General features: G+C 48.6%; 5 non-coding genes and 1 pseudogene across 5 annotated transcripts; all 6 read left to right on the top strand.

The window, feature by feature from the left end:
* The first annotated feature begins 1,182 nt into the window (after window positions 1-1,182).
* On the top strand, window positions 1,183-1,373 carry LOC142254068 (U2 spliceosomal RNA). Its single transcript, XR_012727090.1, has one exon. It is a non-coding gene; the product is annotated as a U2 spliceosomal RNA (small nuclear RNA).
* Window positions 1,374-2,760: 1,387 nt separating this feature from the next.
* Window positions 2,761-2,951, top strand: LOC142254067 (U2 spliceosomal RNA). The gene has a single exon (XR_012727089.1). It is a non-coding gene; the product is annotated as a U2 spliceosomal RNA (small nuclear RNA).
* A 1,387-nt stretch (window positions 2,952-4,338) lies between these two features.
* Window positions 4,339-4,529, top strand: LOC142254066 (U2 spliceosomal RNA). The gene has a single exon (XR_012727088.1). It is a non-coding gene; the product is annotated as a U2 spliceosomal RNA (small nuclear RNA).
* Window positions 4,530-15,498: 10,969 nt separating this feature from the next.
* On the top strand, window positions 15,499-15,689 carry LOC142252947 (U2 spliceosomal RNA). The gene has a single exon (XR_012726307.1). It is a non-coding gene; the product is annotated as a U2 spliceosomal RNA (small nuclear RNA).
* Window positions 15,690-17,076: 1,387 nt separating this feature from the next.
* Window positions 17,077-17,267, top strand: LOC142254064 (U2 spliceosomal RNA). Its single transcript, XR_012727086.1, has one exon. It is a non-coding gene; the product is annotated as a U2 spliceosomal RNA (small nuclear RNA).
* A 1,387-nt stretch (window positions 17,268-18,654) lies between these two features.
* LOC142253702 (U2 spliceosomal RNA) lies at window positions 18,655-18,796 on the top strand (annotated as a pseudogene).
* The last annotated feature ends 104 nt before the right edge of the window (window positions 18,797-18,900 follow it).

Genomic DNA, 18,900 nt, shown 5'->3' with positions numbered 1-18,900 from the left:
ACTCGGCTATGTCCCCGTGCTGCAGTTCTCTGTCTTATCTAGATCATTTGCAATTGAATGGAATAGATCCCTTTTGGACAAAGTGGATTCACCTGCTGCTGCAGTGACCACAGGTGTGATAAGATCTAGAATTGGCATCTGGTGCGATCTCTCCGCTTCCACTCCAAAGAAAGTTACCTGTTTATTCCTATCATGCATTGGTTTTTGGGGTTTTCTTTGAGTAATGATGATCTCTTTAGTAGTCTGTTGGCGCCCTCTCCTGGAGGAATAGTTTGCTTGCTCTTGGACATTCTAAAAGAGAGGTCATGATAGACATTGAGCTTCTGAGCTCAATTGGGGACAGTCATGGGTGATGAATGTTTGCAACCTACTGCGAAGCCTCATACCGCAATATAAGGAACGTCAAATACTAAGAAAGGGCGGCCTATGAAAGAATTACTACTTTCAATAAGTACACTTAAACGGCTAATTGGGAATAGAAAAACTGTAAAAAGCCCTCTGAGAAAGCCCCCCTCTAACCTTTGATAGTAAGCTTTTCTGTAGTCTGCCTGTTGATGTATTTTCCGTTTGAACTGTGCACAACATGAAGAGACGGAACACTGGCGGCTTGTCACAATGCCCCCCGATGACATCACAATAGCGCTGCTGCCTAGAAAACAAGCTGCGCAGAAGAAGTTGTTCTTTGGGTGGGAGGGTGGGCTAGTGGAAGGAGGGGGCAATCTCTTTTTTTCCCGGGTGGTAGGGGGATGACAGGAGAAGGGAAGCGGGTGGTGAGAAAGGTACAGAGGGCAGGGTTTGGGGGCTGGGAAGGAAAGGGAAAAGATTAGGGTTTGGGGATGATGAAAGGGCTTTCTACGGGTAAGGATGGCAAAGGATGGCAGTGACGGAAAGTCAGGCAACCTGTCCTGTCCGTCTTTTTGTATCGTGAATTGGAAAGACTGCAAGGGGGAGGGGAGTTGCTTGCGCCCTAAAGGAGGAGTTATTCAGATTCATTGCAGTGGGCGGCGGCTGCAAAACGCACCATTCTTCTTGTTTTTGCTCTGCAAAGCAGCCTTTTCAAGGGTTGGCTTGGGTGACAAAATGTCTTGTGTAGGCGTGGGTTTGTCTCCCTCTCGCTCTCTCTCCCTAAGATGTGTCCGGCATAGGCCAGGGTGCCACTCGAGGCCCAAACCAATTCTGGTTATCGCTTCTCGGCCTTTTGGCTAAGATCAAGTGTAGTATCTGTTCTTATCAGTTTAATATCTGATACGTCCCCTATCTGGGGACCATATATTAAATGGATTTTTAGAACAGGGAGATGGAAAAAGAGCTTGCTCTGTCCACTCCACGCATTGACCTGGTATTGCAGTACCTCCAGGAACGGTGCACCCCTTCTTAACCCAGTTTCCAAAAGCAGAACTCAATTCACCTGATTCATATTAGCCCGATTTAATGAATTGGAAGAAAGCATACGTCTTCATATGCACCTCAATTTGGCCCATTCACTTTTCACACTTCCTCCTTTTGTTTTTTATCTTTCACACTTTTGACTTTCTTTATTCATCCAAATAGCAAACTCATCACCACTCAACCTGACCAACTCGGCTATGTCCCCGTGCTGCAGTTCTCTGTCTTATCTAGATCATTTGCAATTGAATGGAATAGATCCCTTTTGGACAAAGTGGATTCACCTGCTGCTGCAGTGACCACAGGTGTGATAAGATCTAGAATTGGCATCTGGTGCGATCTCTCCGCTTCCACTCCAAAGAAAGTTACCTGTTTATTCCTATCATGCATTGGTTTTTGGGGTTTTCTTTGAGTAATGATGATCTCTTTAGTAGTCTGTTGGCGCCCTCTCCTGGAGGAATAGTTTGCTTGCTCTTGGACATTCTAAAAGAGAGGTCATGATAGACATTGAGCTTCTGAGCTCAATTGGGGACAGTCATGGGTGATGAATGTTTGCAACCTACTGCGAAGCCTCATACCGCAATATAAGGAACGTCAAATACTAAGAAAGGGCGGCCTATGAAAGAATTACTACTTTCAATAAGTACACTTAAACGGCTAATTGGGAATAGAAAAACTGTAAAAAGCCCTCTGAGAAAGCCCCCCTCTAACCTTTGATAGTAAGCTTTTCTGTAGTCTGCCTGTTGATGTATTTTCCGTTTGAACTGTGCACAACATGAAGAGACGGAACACTGGCGGCTTGTCACAATGCCCCCCGATGACATCACAATAGCGCTGCTGCCTAGAAAACAAGCTGCGCAGAAGAAGTTGTTCTTTGGGTGGGAGGGTGGGCTAGTGGAAGGAGGGGGCAATCTCTTTTTTTCCCGGGTGGTAGGGGGATGACAGGAGAAGGGAAGCGGGTGGTGAGAAAGGTACAGAGGGCAGGGTTTGGGGGCTGGGAAGGAAAGGGAAAAGATTAGGGTTTGGGGATGATGAAAGGGCTTTCTACGGGTAAGGATGGCAAAGGGTGGCAGTGACGGAAAGTCAGGCAACCTGTCCTGTCCGTCTTTTTGTATCGTGAATTGGAAAGACTGCAAGGGGGAGGGGAGTTGCTTGCGCCCTAAAGGAGGAGTTATTCAGATTCATTGCAGTGGGCGGCGGCTGCAAAACGCACCATTCTTCTTGTTTTTGCTCTGCAAAGCAGCCTTTTCAAGGGTTGGCTTGGGTGACAAAATGTCTTGTGTAGGCGTGGGTTTGTCTCCCTCTCGCTCTCTCTCCCTAAGATGTGTCCGGCATAGGCCAGGGTGCCACTCGAGGCCCAAACCAATTCTGGTTATCGCTTCTCGGCCTTTTGGCTAAGATCAAGTGTAGTATCTGTTCTTATCAGTTTAATATCTGATACGTCCCCTATCTGGGGACCATATATTAAATGGATTTTTAGAACAGGGAGATGGAAAAAGAGCTTGCTCTGTCCACTCCACGCATTGACCTGGTATTGCAGTACCTCCAGGAACGGTGCACCCCTTCTTAACCCAGTTTCCAAAAGCAGAACTCAATTCACCTGATTCATATTAGCCCGATTTAATGAATTGGAAGAAAGCATACGTCTTCATATGCACCTCAATTTGGCCCATTCACTTTTCACACTTCCTCCTTTTGTTTTTTATCTTTCACACTTTTGACTTTCTTTATTCATCCAAATAGCAAACTCATCACCACTCAACCTGACCAACTCGGCTATGTCCCCGTGCTGCAGTTCTCTGTCTTATCTAGATCATTTGCAATTGAATGGAATAGATCCCTTTTGGACAAAGTGGATTCACCTGCTGCTGCAGTGACCACAGGTGTGATAAGATCTAGAATTGGCATCTGGTGCGATCTCTCCGCTTCCACTCCAAAGAAAGTTACCTGTTTATTCCTATCATGCATTGGTTTTTGGGGTTTTCTTTGAGTAATGATGATCTCTTTAGTAGTCTGTTGGCGCCCTCTCCTGGAGGAATAGTTTGCTTGCTCTTGGACATTCTAAAAGAGAGGTCATGATAGACATTGAGCTTCTGAGCTCAATTGGGGACAGTCATGGGTGATGAATGTTTGCAACCTACTGCGAAGCCTCATACCGCAATATAAGGAACGTCAAATACTAAGAAAGGGCGGCCTATGAAAGAATTACTACTTTCAATAAGTACACTTAAACGGCTAATTGGGAATAGAAAAACTGTAAAAAGCCCTCTGAGAAAGCCCCCCTCTAACCTTTGATAGTAAGCTTTTCTGTAGTCTGCCTGTTGATGTATTTTCCGTTTGAACTGTGCACAACATGAAGAGACGGAACACTGGCGGCTTGTCACAATGCCCCCCGATGACATCACAATAGCGCTGCTGCCTAGAAAACAAGCTGCGCAGAAGAAGTTGTTCTTTGGGTGGGAGGGTGGGCTAGTGGAAGGAGGGGGCAATCTCTTTTTTTCCCGGGTGGTAGGGGGATGACAGGAGAAGGGAAGCGGGTGGTGAGAAAGGTACAGAGGGCAGGGTTTGGGGGCTGGGAAGGAAAGGGAAAAGATTAGGGTTTGGGGATGATGAAAGGGCTTTCTACGGGTAAGGATGGCAAAGGGTGGCAGTGACGGAAAGTCAGGCAACCTGTCCTGTCCGTCTTTTTGTATCGTGAATTGGAAAGACTGCAAGGGGGAGGGGAGTTGCTTGCGCCCTAAAGGAGGAGTTATTCAGATTCATTGCAGTGGGCGGCGGCTGCAAAACGCACCATTCTTCTTGTTTTTGCTCTGCAAAGCAGCCTTTTCAAGGGTTGGCTTGGGTGACAAAATGTCTTGTGTAGGCGTGGGTTTGTCTCCCTCTCGCTCTCTCTCCCTAAGATGTGTCCGGCATAGGCCAGGGTGCCACTCGAGGCCCAAACCAATTCTGGTTATCGCTTCTCGGCCTTTTGGCTAAGATCAAGTGTAGTATCTGTTCTTATCAGTTTAATATCTGATACGTCCCCTATCTGGGGACCATATATTAAATGGATTTTTAGAACAGGGAGATGGAAAAAGAGCTTGCTCTGTCCACTCCACGCATTGACCTGGTATTGCAGTACCTCCAGGAACGGTGCACCCCTTCTTAACCCAGTTTCCAAAAGCAGAACTCAATTCACCTGATTCATATTAGCCCGATTTAATGAATTGGAAGAAAGCATACGTCTTCATATGCACCTCAATTTGGCCCATTCACTTTTCACACTTCCTCCTTTTGTTTTTTATCTTTCACACTTTTGACTTTCTTTATTCATCCAAATAGCAAACTCATCACCACTCAACCTGACCAACTCGGCTATGTCCCCGTGCTGCAGTTCTCTGTCTTATCTAGATCATTTGCAATTGAATGGAATAGATCCCTTTTGGACAAAGTGGATTCACCTGCTGCTGCAGTGACCACAGGTGTGATAAGATCTAGAATTGGCATCTGGTGCGATCTCTCCGCTTCCACTCCAAAGAAAGTTACCTGTTTATTCCTATCATGCATTGGTTTTTGGGGTTTTCTTTGAGTAATGATGATCTCTTTAGTAGTCTGTTGGCGCCCTCTCCTGGAGGAATAGTTTGCTTGCTCTTGGACATTCTAAAAGAGAGGTCATGATAGACATTGAGCTTCTGAGCTCAATTGGGGACAGTCATGGGTGATGAATGTTTGCAACCTACTGCGAAGCCTCATACCGCAATATAAGGAACGTCAAATACTAAGAAAGGGCGGCCTATGAAAGAATTACTACTTTCAATAAGTACACTTAAACGGCTAATTGGGAATAGAAAAACTGTAAAAAGCCCTCTGAGAAAGCCCCCCTCTAACCTTTGATAGTAAGTAGTGATGAGCGAGTACTAAAAAGCTCGGGTGCTCGAAGCTCGGGCCGAGCCTCCCAAGATACTCGTGTACTCGGCCCGAGCAACGAGCCCAATGTTATCCTATGGGAGACCCGAGTATTTTTGTGAAATGACCTCCCGGCAGCATGGAGAAACCCTAAAAATGTCACAAAAGTCTCAGAAGAGTGCTCAAATGACATGGCAACAGCATGGGGAAGACCCCTTGAAGCATTTATCACTCAAAAGTCACAGCTGTGAACAATTTTGTCCGCGTTTTACGCCATTTTTACGGACTCACCAGAAAACCTTCCAAAATGACCCCAAAATGATTTTTCATGGCGGAAATGTTAAGGGCACATACCCAATAGTGAGATAGAGCTGGTGTATGTTACTTTTTGAGATCAATACATGAAAGATTTTACGTGAAAACATTGTGTGGCACTCCGATGTCCCTGAGAAGAGACGTACATGAAGGCCTCTTGAGTCTAATGTGCCCATTTTGAGGAAGTGAGTCTTTGTAGTATTTTCCTTTGCCAGGGCAGTCCTAAATTGTGAGGTTCACCAATGCCCCTGCATACAGACGTGCATGAGGGCCTGTAAACCTGAAGTGCCCATTGGAAGGAAGTGGGTGTATTATAGTATAGCCCTTAGGCAGGGAAGCCAAACATTGGGAGGCTCCACGTTGTCCCTGGATAGAGACGTGCATGAAGGCCTGTAAACCTGAAGTGCCCATTGGAAGGAAGTGGGTGTATTATAGTATAGCCCTTAGGCAGGGAAGCCAAACATTGGGAGGCTCCACGTTGTCCCTGGATAGAGACGTGCATGAAGGCCTGTAAACCTGAAGTGCCCATTGGAAGGAAGTGGGTGTATTATAGTATAGCCCTTAGGCAGGGAAGCCAAACATTGGGAGGCTCCACGTTGTCCCTGGATAGAGACGTGCATGAAGGCCTGTAAACCTGAAGTGCCCATTGGAAGGAAGTGGGTGTATTATAGTATAGCCCTTAGGCAGGGAAGCCAAACATTGGGAGGCTCCACGTTGTCCCTGGATAGAGACGTGCATGAAGGCCTGTAAACCTGAAGTGCCCATTGGAAGGAAGTGGGTGTATTATAGTATAGCCCTTAGGCAGGGAAGCCAAACATTGGGAGGCTCTACGTTGTCCCTGGATAGAGACCTGTTAGGTTCTTAGTGCCTCCGTGCTTGCATTTAAAAACCGCACGTGTGTGCCTGTTGGTGGCAGCTTTCCGCTGCATTTGTGTGAGTTTTGCACAAACTTGGATATAACACACAAGTCTAGTGAATACACATCAGCACAGCATTGCAAAATGCGCAAGGGCGTTGTCAACGAACAAGGAAGTGGACGTGATGGTGGTGCAGGCAGACACCGAGGTTGTGTGCAAGCTCTAATTTCGCCACAACAAAGGGCCACATCTAGTCGCTCGCACGTCCTGTCCCAAATTCTTGGGGACCGCAGCAGTACACCCCTCTTGAACCAAGACCAGTGTCAACAGGTTGTTAGTTGGATAGCGGATAATGCTTCCAGTCAGATTGGCACCACCACAAACACTCTGTCTTCCACACGGTCAAGTGTCAGTAGCCGTGATACTGCACCGCACATTTCAGAACCTGATCCTCCTTCCTACCACCAGGCCGAGTACACGTCCACGGACATTACTGATCCCACACTTGGACACTCGGAATAGCTGTTCGTTCACGTTTCCATTCACAAATTCTGGCCTCTCGCCAGCTCCTGTTGAAGTGGGCCATGACGAGATTGTATGTACAGATGCACAAATATTTGAGCAGCCACGTTCTCACGAAGTTGGCAACGTGTCTCAACAAGGGGTGGCCGATGATGAGACACAATTGTCAGGAAGTCAGGAGGAGGAGCAGGGTGCGGAAGAGGAAGACGACGTGGTGGATGATCCAGTAACTGACCCAACCTGGCAGGAGGATATGCAGAGCGAGGACAGCAGTGCACAGGGGGAGGGAGGCGTAGCATCACAACAGGCAGTAAGAAGCAGAGTGGTGGCCCCAGGCAGACGTCAGTCAACTGTTCCCCGGAACAACACGACACAAGGTGCCTGTACAAATGTTAGGTCTTCCCGAGTCTGGCTGTAATACTATTGTATGTATTGAGGATTTCGATTGCGTTAGGGCAATGACAACCAGAGACGAGTTCTTGGTGCAAGACATTTATAATATGCAACCAGCAAATATGTACATAAACGGAACAAAAACACAGTAGAACATAAATACAGGAAATACCTTCCAGGGACTGAGCGAAAGGGAATTCCCGGTACCGCGCACCGGACTCCCCCAGGGAGACCACCAACAGCAAACCCCTATACAGGGACTGTCTGGCAATCACCCCAGAAGCCCTAAATGCGCAGCAGCCGGGACACAAAAGGGCAATAGGTAAGTCGAAAAATGTCTGTACGTGATGTGAGTCCAGAGTGGTATTAAACGGAAGGAACCGGGCAGAAGTTCCGACCAAAGACGGCAAACGGAGTCCAGGTACAGCTAGATGATACCAGATGAAGTCCAGAGTCGGTGTCGGTTGTTTTCCAAGAGGATCCGAATAACAATCAGGAACCAAAAGCAGCAGGGCAGGAGCACACAGGAAGCAGTATACTCAGGCACTGGACTAAGCTTTAGGGGCGGCTTTTAAACAGATGGACAGGAAGTAGGGCAACATAACAGAAAACTCCATGTTAACAAAGGGCAAGCTCTTTCAAAAGAAAACTGGAAAACCAGGAACTCTGACACTGGCAGTTTTTTAAGTTGGCTCCAGATGATTCTAAAAAGGCCATTTGCAACACCTGCCATGCCAGCATCAGCAGGGGTACCAAAACTAGCAGCCTGACCACCACCAGCATGATCAGGCACATGTCAGCCAAGCACCCGACTTTGTGGGAAGTACAACAGAGTCGAGGAGCAGTGCTTGCTGATGTCACTGCTACGTCTTCGCTGGTTGTGCATGCGAGCCAATCCCCTGTCCATGCTGCCTGCGAACAAGCCTCCTCCACTCCTGCACCTGCAGTTGCCTACGCAGAAAGAACACCATCATCAAGCACGTCCTTGTCCCAGCGCAACGTTCAGTTATCCATTCAGCAAACCTTTGAGCGCAGGCGCAAATACACTGCCAACACCCCACATGCCACAGTTCTAAATGCTAACATTTCGCGACTGCTTGCGCTGGAAATGTTGCCTTTTAGGCTGGTTGAGACAGAAGCATTCCGCGAACTGATGGTGGCAGCTGTCCCACGTTACTCGGTCCACAGCCGACACTATTTCTCCCTGTGTGCCGTCCCCGCATTGCATAACTAACCACGTGTCACAAAACATCACACGTGCCCGGAACAACGCTGTTTCAGCCAAAGTCCACCTAACCACAGACACGTGGACAAGTGCATGTGGGCAAGGCCGCTACATCTCGTTGACGTCACACTGGGTTAATATTGTGCAAGCTGGGACCCAGTCTGAGCGAGGGACGGAATACGTCCTTCACACACCAAGTTTTGCAGGCCCTACCTCAGTCAGGGTTTCACACACACTCTACAGCTCCGGAATGTCATGCTCCTCAGCCTCCTCCTCCTCCTGCGCATCCTGATCCACTTTACCCTCCACACCAGTCCCAAGCTGTAAGTGTCGCTGGCGGAGGAGGGGACGGTGCGCTCTCCCACTGCTCGGGTCCGGCTGACGCAGCTCTACGGCTGCTGCTGCTCGTTGGCTCGAGCGATGGCCGGATCCCGGGGACTCGAGCGGCGCTACTCGCCCGTGAGTGAAAAGGGGTGGTTTGGGTTTTGGGGATATTGTCCGTGACGCCACCCACGGTTGTGGTGATTGTGTGGACACCACCGCTGCTCTGGACGGGGATCCCGGGAGCCTGTGACAGGGAGCAGCTTTGTTGTTATTTCTCCCCTACGTGGGTAGGGGGGTTGGTTGTCCCGGGGCCTGGTGATGGGGTAGAGATGGATGACAGGCGGGTTGCGGGGCCTGATGAAGTGCATGGTCGCAGGGGCAGCGCTGTGCCGCACGGCACGGAGGTACTCACTCAGCCCAATGATGATGACACAGTTCAGGGTAAAACAAGTGGCTGGATGGACAGGTCACTCGGACGGCTGCGGTTGTTCCTCCCTGCAGGTTAGTGATGACTGTCTCTCCCTGCACCGAAGTTAAGTGTTGGTAGTGATGGTTTCCCAACGGTAACCCGCTCCCTGACCTGGATATGGGCCGGAGGAGCCCCTTTTGCCCACAGGCGCTGGCCCTGGGAGACGGTTGCCCTTGCCGGTGGCTGTGTCTCCCCTTCACGGTTGTACGGTTGCCTTCTATCTGGACTTGGCTGTTTGGAAACCCTGAGGTCCCCTTCAATAACGGATTTGGCAAATTCACGGCGACACCAAGCCTTGCCGGGATCCGAAAGTCCTCTGCCAATGGTGCTGGCTTCGCTTTGTATACCGGTCCGGTACGGCCGGGTCACCACCCGTCCACGGTCCTTACGGCAGACTCCAATCGGCCTCCACTGCAGACGGTCACCACATCCTGCCAACCTTGCTGTCCTGTCCAGGCCACACACCCGGACCAACTTCAGGCTCTTTGCTGTCACTTTTCTCCTCTCTACTACTTTCCTCCTTCCACTTCCTTAGCTTAACTCTCACTGCCTGTGTTTTCCCTCCTCCTCGGTGGGTGGAGACCAACCGCCTGGCTCCACACCCTGGTGTGGACAACAGCCCCTGGGGAAGGCAACAAGGATTTTGTGTTTTGACTATGATATGCCTGCAGGGAGTGTGGGGTGTTTAAGTGTTGTGCTCTGTGGCCCCTGGCTTGTCCAGGGCGACACAGAAGCACTGCAGCACTGCCTCGGCGAAGCGGCAACAGGCAGTGCTGAAGCTAATCTGCATAGGTGACAAACCCCACAATGCAGAAGAGGTGTGGACAGCTCTGAAACAGCAGGCAGATCACTGGCTCACAACTCTGAACCTAAAGCCAGGAAAGGTGGTGTGTGACAATGGCCGGAACCTGGTGGCGGCTTTGAGGCGAGGCCAGCTGACACATGTTCCATGCTTGGCCCATGTGCTCAACCTCGAGGTTCAGCGGTTTCTAAAGTCATAGTCAGAGCTGTCTGATCTGCTGGTAAAAGTTCGCCGCCTGTCTGCACATTTTCGAAAGTCACCTACTGCTTCAGCCGGCCTTGCCGCCTTAAGACGCCGTTTGCATCTTCCGGCACACAGACTGGTGTGTGATGTCCCCACGCGTTGGAATTCAACTCTGCACATGTTGGTCAGGATATGTGAGCAGAAGAGGGCAGTTGTTGAGTACCTGCATCACCTAAGCCGTCGGGAAATGGGTCAAACTCCACACATAACACCTGAGGAGTGGAGATGGATGTCCGACCTATGCACCATCCGCCAAAACTTTGAGGACTACAACAAGATGGTGAGCGGCGATGACGACATTATTAGCGTCACCATACCGCTTCTCTGCCTTCTAAAATGGTCTCTGCTCAGAAAACAAACATGATGCATTGCAGGCGGAGCGCGATGAGTTTCAGCAAGAAACAGTAGTGGGTGTGGGTGATGATAACACACAGCCCAGCCTCGTCTCATCACAACGTGCAGTGGAGGACTATGACGAGGAGGAGGATGAAGACATGGAGCAACTCTCTGGCCAAATTGAGGATATGACATGCAGTCATATCCTCGGTTCAGCGTGGCTGGCCAGAGGACAGGGTAGATGATGAGGAGGAGGAGGACAGCATGTTCAGTCATCGTGTCGGTCAGGATACTGAAGTGATGGCTGTTAAGAGTCTGGCACACATGGCTGACTTTATGGTAAGCTGCCTGTCTCGTGACCCTCGCGTTAAGAACATCTTGGCCGACAATCATTACTGGTTGGTAACACTGTTAGACCCACGCTAAAAGGAGAACTTTATGTCTCTTATTCCCGAGGCGGAGAGGTCAGGCAAAATGCAGCAGTTCCAGAAGGCCATAGTCACGGAAGTAGGCAAAGCATTCCCCTCACAAAACGCTAGCGGCATAGGTCATGAATCAGTGGACAACCGAGGCGTACAGCCGAGAGAGGCACAAGTCCAATCCGCCAGAGGTAGGGGAACAGTCTTTAAGATGTGTGACAGTTTTCTCAGCCCCTCACGTACCACAGCCCCTGAGGTGCGGGGTAGTGCCACAAGAAATCCTAAGTTTGCCCAGATGCTGAAGGAGTACCTTGCAGATCGAACAACTGTACTCCGACATTCCTCTGTGCCTTACAATTATTGGGTATCCAAGCTGGACACGTGGCATGAATTGGCTCTCTACGCCTTGGAAGGCCTGGCCTGCCCTGCTGCTAGCGTTTTGTCAGAGCGTGTTTTTAGTGCCGCAGGTGGAATCATTACAGATAAACGCACCCGCCTGTCAACTGAAAATGCTGACAAGCTGACTCTGATCAAGATGAACAAGGGTTGGATTGGGCCAGACTTCACCACACCACCAGCAAATGAGAGCGGAATTTAAAGTTTGCCATGTACCTCCACTCACCCATGGGTACACACTTCTGGAGTTTGGCTAATCGCTGGACTGCTCCTCCTTCTCCTCATGCGCCACCATGATGATGACCGTTACAAATTGCAATACTTAGGCCTTTGTTTCAGGTATACCCCCAGTGGTAAATTTTTTCGCCCATTCTTTGCAGAATGGACATTACAACGACAGGAGACCCACTCCTTTGCAATGGGAACAATGTTTTGAGGCCCTCATGCACGTCTCTATCCAGGGACAACGTGGAGCCTGACGCTGCCACCGACTGCCACACACGTGCTGTTTTTAAATGCAAGCACGGACGCAATAAGAACCTAACTGGTTTTTAGGAGCGACAATTACTGAGAAGTCTGACACTATCAGACACTGCTGACTGACGTGTATTATACACTAGACTTGTGCGTTATATAATAGTTTGTGCAAAACGCGCACCTGTACCCTGCCACCGACTGCCACACACGTGCTGTTTTTAAATGCAAGCACGGACGCAATAAGAACCTAACTGGTTTTTAGGAGCGACAATTACTGAGAAGTCTGAGACTATCAGACACTGCTGACTGACGTGTATTATACACTAGACTTGTGCGTTATATAATAGTTTGTGCAAAACGCGCACCTGTACCCTGCCACCGACTGCCACACACGTGCTGTTTTTAAATGCAAGCACGGACGCAATAAGAACCTAACTGGTTTTTAGGAGCGACAATTACTGAGAAGTCTGACACTATCAGACACTGCTGACTGACGTGTATTATACACTAGACTTGTGCGTTATATAATAGTTTGTGCAAAACGCGCACCTGTACCCTGCCACCGACTGCCACACACGTGCTGTTTTTAAATGCAAGCACGGACGCAATAAGAACCTAACTGGTTTTTAGGAGCGACAATTACTGAGAAGTCTGACACTATCAGACACTGCTGACTGACGTGTATTATACACTAGACTTGTGCGTTATATAATAGTTTGTGCAAAACGCGCACCTGTACCCTGCCACCGACTGCCACACACGTGCTGTTTTTAAATGCAAGCACGGACGCAATAAGAACCTAACTGGTTTTTAGGAGCGACAATTACTGAGAAGTCTGAGACTATCAGACACTGCTGACTGACGTGTATTATACACTAGACTTGTGCGTTATATAATAGTTTGTGCAAAACGCGCACCTGTACCCTGCCACCGACTGCCACACACGTGCTGTTTTTAAATGCAAGCACGGACGCAATAAGAACCTAACTGGTTTTTAGGAGCGACAATTACTGAGAAGTCTGACACTATCAGACACTGCTGACTGACGTGTATTATACACTAGACTTGTGCGTTATATAATAGTTTGTGCAAAACGCGCACCTGTACCCTGCCACCGACTGCCACACACGTGCTGTTTTTAAATGCAAGCACGGACGCAATAAGAACCTAACTGGTTTTTAGGAGCGACAATTACTGAGAAGTCTGACACTATCAGACACTGCTGACTGACGTGTATTATACACTAGACTTGTGCGTTATATAATAGTTTGTGCAAAACGCGCACCTGTACCCTGCCACCGACTGCCACACACGTGCTGTTTTTAAATGCAAGCACGGACGCAATAAGAACCTAACTGGTTTTTAGGAGCGACAATTACTGAGAAGTCTGACACTATCAGACACTGCTGACTGACGTGTATTATACACTAGACTTGTGCGTTATATAATAGTTTGTGCAAAACGCGCACCTGTACCCTGCCACCGACTGCCACACACGTGCTGTTTTTAAATGCAAGCACGGACGCAATAAGAACCTAACTGGTTTTTAGGAGCGACAATTACTGAGAAGTCTGACACTATCAGACACTGCTGACTGACGTGTATTATACACTAGACTTGTGCGTTATATAATAGTTTGTGCAAAACGCGCACCTGTACCCTGCCACCGACTGCCACACACGTGCTGTTTTTAAATGCAAGCACGGACGCAATAAGAACCTAACTGGTTTTTAGGAGCGACAATTACTGAGAAGTCTGACACTATCAGACACTGCTGACTGACGTGTATTATACACTAGACTTGTGCGTTATATAATAGTTTGTGCAAAACGCGCACCTGTACCCTGCCACCGACTGCCACACACGTGCTGTTTTTAAATGCAAGCACGGACGCAATAAGAACCTAACTGGTTTTTAGGAGCGACAATTACTGAGAAGTCTGACACTATCAGACACTGCTGACTGACGTGTATTATACACTAGACTTGTGCGTTATATAATAGTTTGTGCAAAACGCGCACCTGTACCCTGCCACCGACTGCCACACACGTGCTGTTTTTAAATGCAAGCACGGACGCAATAAGAACCTAACTGGTTTTTAGGAGCGACAATTACTGAGAAGTCTGACACTATCTGGACTGTTTTACACTGTGTACACCAGCCCCAGATATGATGAAGGCTGGTATACGGTCACCACTAGGAATGGCTATATATACCCTGCCTGCCTGCCTGTATACTGCTACAATAGTCCTGACAAGGACTCTTCTGGTCACTAGCCTGTATTCCGACCTGGCTATACCCTGCCTGTATATAGCAACAATAGTCCTGAGAAGGACTCTGCTACTGTACTCCGACCTGGCTATACCCTGCCTGCCTGTATACAACTAGAATAGTCCTGAGAAGGACTTCTGGTCACACTGTTTGCAGCCCTGCTCCGGAACTAACTATAAAGGGCCGCAAAGCTTTCCCTGAATCAGCGACACTCTCCCTACACTCACTGTCAGAATAGCTGTGAGCAGAGCACAGCGCGCCGGCCGATATAAAGGCTCGGTGACGCTGTGCAGGCCGGCCAATCACTGCAATTCCACAACTAACAGGGCTGTGGCATTGCAGTGGTCTGCCAGCCAATCCCTGCATGAGGGCTGGCTCTCAAAAGAGCGCCAACATGCAGAAATGAAGACCACGAGTAAAGCACGAGTATCGCGAGATTACTCGGTCCCCGCCGAGCAGCCCGAGTACAGTGATACTCGTGCGAGTACCGAGTAGTGACAAGCATGCTCGCTCATCACTAATAGTAAGCTTTTCTGTAGTCTGCCTGTTGATGTATTTTCCGTTTGAACTGTGCACAACATGAAGAGACGGAACACTGGCGGCTTGTCACAATGCCCCCCGATGACATCACAATAGCGCTGCTGCCTAGAAAACAAGCTGCGCAGAAGAAGTTGTTCTTTGGGTGGGAGGGTGGGCTAGTGGAAGGAGGGGGCAATCTCTTTTTTTCCCGGGTGGTAGGGGGATGACAGGAGAAGGGAAGCGGGTGGTGAGAAAGGTACAGAGGGCAGGGTTTGGGGGCTGGGAAGGAAAGGGAAAAGATTAGGGTTTGGGGATGATGAAAGGGCTTTCTACGGGTAAGGATGGCAAAGGGTGGCAGTGACGGAAAGTCAGGCAACCTGTCCTGTCCGTCTTTTTGTATCGTGAATTGGAAAGACTGCAAGGGGGAGGGGAGTTGCTTGCGCCCTAAAGGAGGAGTTATTCAGATTCATTGCAGTGGGCGGCGGCTGCAAAACGCACCATTCTTCTTGTTTTTGCTCTGCAAAGCAGCCTTTTCAAGGGTTGGCTTGGGTGACAAAATGTCTTGTGTAGGCGTGGGTTTGTCTCCCTCTCGCTCTCTCTCCCTAAGATGTGTCCGGCATAGGCCAGGGTGCCACTCGAGGCCCAAACCAATTCTGGTTATCGCTTCTCGGCCTTTTGGCTAAGATCAAGTGTAGTATCTGTTCTTATCCGTTTAATATCTGATACGTCCCCTATCTGGGGACCATATATTAAATGGATTTTTAGAACAGGGAGATGGAAAAAGAGCTTGCTCTGTCCACTCCACGCATTGACCTGGTATTGCAGTACCTCCAGGAACGGTGCACCCCTTCTTAACCCAGTTTCCAAAAGCAGAACTCAATTCACCTGATTCATATTAGCCCGATTTAATGAATTGGAAGAAAGCATACGTCTTCATATGCACCTCAATTTGGCCCATTCACTTTTCACACTTCCTCCTTTTGTTTTTTATCTTTCACACTTTTGACTTTCTTTATTCATCCAAATAGCAAACTCATCACCACTCAACCTGACCAACTCGGCTATGTCCCCGTGCTGCAGTTCTCTGTCTTATCTAGATCATTTGCAATTGAATGGAATAGATCCCTTTTGGACAAAGTGGATTCACCTGCTGCTGCAGTGACCACAGGTGTGATAAGATCTAGAATTGGCATCTGGTGCGATCTCTCCGCTTCCACTCCAAAGAAAGTTACCTGTTTATTCCTATCATGCATTGGTTTTTGGGGTTTTCTTTGAGTAATGATGATCTCTTTAGTAGTCTGTTGGCGCCCTCTCCTGGAGGAATAGTTTGCTTGCTCTTGGACATTCTAAAAGAGAGGTCATGATAGACATTGAGCTTCTGAGCTCAATTGGGGACAGTCATGGGTGATGAATGTTTGCAACCTACTGCGAAGCCTCATACCGCAATATAAGGAACGTCAAATACTAAGAAAGGGCGGCCTATGAAAGAATTACTACTTTCAATAAGTACACTTAAACGGCTAATTGGGAATAGAAAAACTGTAAAAAGCCCTCTGAGAAAGCCCCCCTCTAACCTTTGATAGTAAGCTTTTCTGTAGTCTGCCTGTTGATGTATTTTCCGTTTGAACTGTGCACAACATGAAGAGACGGAACACTGGCGGCTTGTCACAATGCCCCCCGATGACATCACAATAGCGCTGCTGCCTAGAAAACAAGCTGCGCAGAAGAAGTTGTTCTTTGGGTGGGAGGGTGGGCTAGTGGAAGGAGGGGGCAATCTCTTTTTTTCCCGGGTGGTAGGGGGATGACAGGAGAAGGGAAGCGGGTGGTGAGAAAGGTACAGAGGGCAGGGTTTGGGGGCTGGGAAGGAAAGGGAAAAGATTAGGGTTTGGGGATGATGAAAGGGCTTTCTACGGGTAAGGATGGCAAAGGGTGGCAGTGACGGAAAGTCAGGCAACCTGTCCTGTCCGTCTTTTTGTATCGTGAATTGGAAAGACTGCAAGGGGGAGGGGAGTTGCTTGCGCCCTAAAGGAGGAGTTATTCAGATTCATTGCAGTGGGCGGCGGCTGCAAAACGCACCATTCTTCTTGTTTTTGCTCTGCAAAGCAGCCTTTTCAAGGGTTGGCTTGGGTGACAAAATGTCTTGTGTAGGCGTGGGTTTGTCTCCCTCTCGCTCTCTCTCCCTAAGATGTGTCCGGCATAGGCCAGGGTGCCACTCGAGGCCCAAACCAATTCTGGTTATCGCTTCTCGGCCTTTTGGCTAAGATCAAGTGTAGTATCTGTTCTTATCAGTTTAATATCTGATACGTCCCCTATCTGGGGACCATATATTAAATGGATTTTTAGAACAGGGAGATGGAAAAAGAGCTTGCTCTGTCCACTCCACGCATTGACCTGGTATTGCAGTACCTCCAGGAACGGTGCACCCCTTCTTAACCCAGTTTCCAAAAGCAGAACTCAATTCACCTGATTCATATTAGCCCGATTTAATGAATTGGAAGAAAGCATACGTCTTCATATGCACCTCAATTTGGCCCATTCACTTTTCACACTTCCTCCTTTTGTTTTTTATCTTTCACACTTTTGACTTTCTTTATTCATCCAAATAGCAAACTCATCACCACTCAACCTGACCAACTCGGCTATGTCCCCGTGCTGCAGTTCTCTGTCTTATCTAGATCATTTGCAATTGAATGGAATAGATCCCTTTTGGACAAAGTGGATTCACCTGCTGCTGCAGTGACCACAGGTGTGATAAGATCTAGAATTGGCATCTGGTGCGATCTCTCCGCTTCCACTCCAAAGAAAGTTACCTGTTTATTCCTATCATGCATTGGTTTTTGGGGTTTTCTTTGAGTAATGATGATCTCTTTAGTAGTCTGTTGGCGCCCTCTCCTGGAGGAATAGTTTGCTTGCTCTTGGACATTCTAAAAGAGAGGTCATGATAGACATTGAGCTTCTGAGCTCAATTGGGGACAGTCATGGGTGATGAATGTTTGCAACCTACTGCGAAGCCTCATACCGCAATATAAGGAACGTCAAATACTAAGAAAGGGCGGCCTATGAAAGAATTACTACTTTCAATAAGTACACTTAAACGGCTAATTGGGAATAGAAAAACTGTAAAAAGCCCTCTGAGAAAGCCCCCCTCTAACCTTTGATAGTAAGCTTTTCTGTAGTCTGCCTGTTGATGTATTTTCCGTTTGAACTGTGCACAACATGAAGAGACGGAACACTGGCGGCTTGTCACAATGCCCCCCGATGACATCACAATAGCGCTGCTGCCTAGAAAACAAGCTGCGCAGAAGAAGTTGTTCTTTGGGTGGGAGGGTGGGCTAGTGGAAGGAGGGGGCAATCTCTTTTTTTCCCGGGTGGTAGGGGGATGACAGGAGAAGGGAAGCGGGTGGTGAGAAAGGTACAGAGGGCAGGGTTTGGGGGCTGGGAAGGAAAGGGAAAAGATTAGGGTTTGGGGATGATGAAAGGGCTTTCTACGGGTAAGGATGGCAAAGGGTGGCAGTGACGGAAAGTCAGGCAACCTGTCCTGTCCGTCTTTTTGTATCGTGAATTGGAAAGACTGCAAGGGGGAGGGGAGTTGCTTGCGCCCTAAAGGAGGAGTTATTCAGATTCATTGCAGTGGGCGGCGGCTGCAAAACGCACCATTCTTCTTGTTTTTGCTCTGCAAAGCAGCCTTTTGAAGGGTTGGCTTGGGTGACAAAATGTCTTGTGTAGGCGTGGGTTTGTCTCCCTCTCGCTCTCTCTCCCTAAGATGTGTCCGGCATAGGCCAGGGTGCCACTCGAGGCCCAAACCAATTCTGGTTATCGCTTCTCGGCCTTTTGGCTAAGATCAAGTGTAGTATCGTTCGAAAAGGTGGTTTAAGGCTCCGGCCACCTTAGTACAATGATGCAATGCACACTGGAAGGTTGCGCTTGTTAGTACTTTGGGAGGATAGTATATCCATCTAGAGGAAACCATGGCCCTACCAGGATCGAGGCTATTAGACTGAGTAAGTGTGGGGGCTATGGTGCAATGTGCCCCAGGATTGACGACCCTGGAGTGAGTCTGA

The sequence above is a fragment of the Anomaloglossus baeobatrachus genome, chromosome 9, assembly GCF_048569485.1.
Source record: "Anomaloglossus baeobatrachus isolate aAnoBae1 chromosome 9, aAnoBae1.hap1, whole genome shotgun sequence".
Taxonomy (NCBI): Eukaryota; Metazoa; Chordata; class Amphibia; order Anura; family Aromobatidae; genus Anomaloglossus; species Anomaloglossus baeobatrachus.
This window is presented reverse-complemented; position numbering and strand designations above follow the sequence as displayed.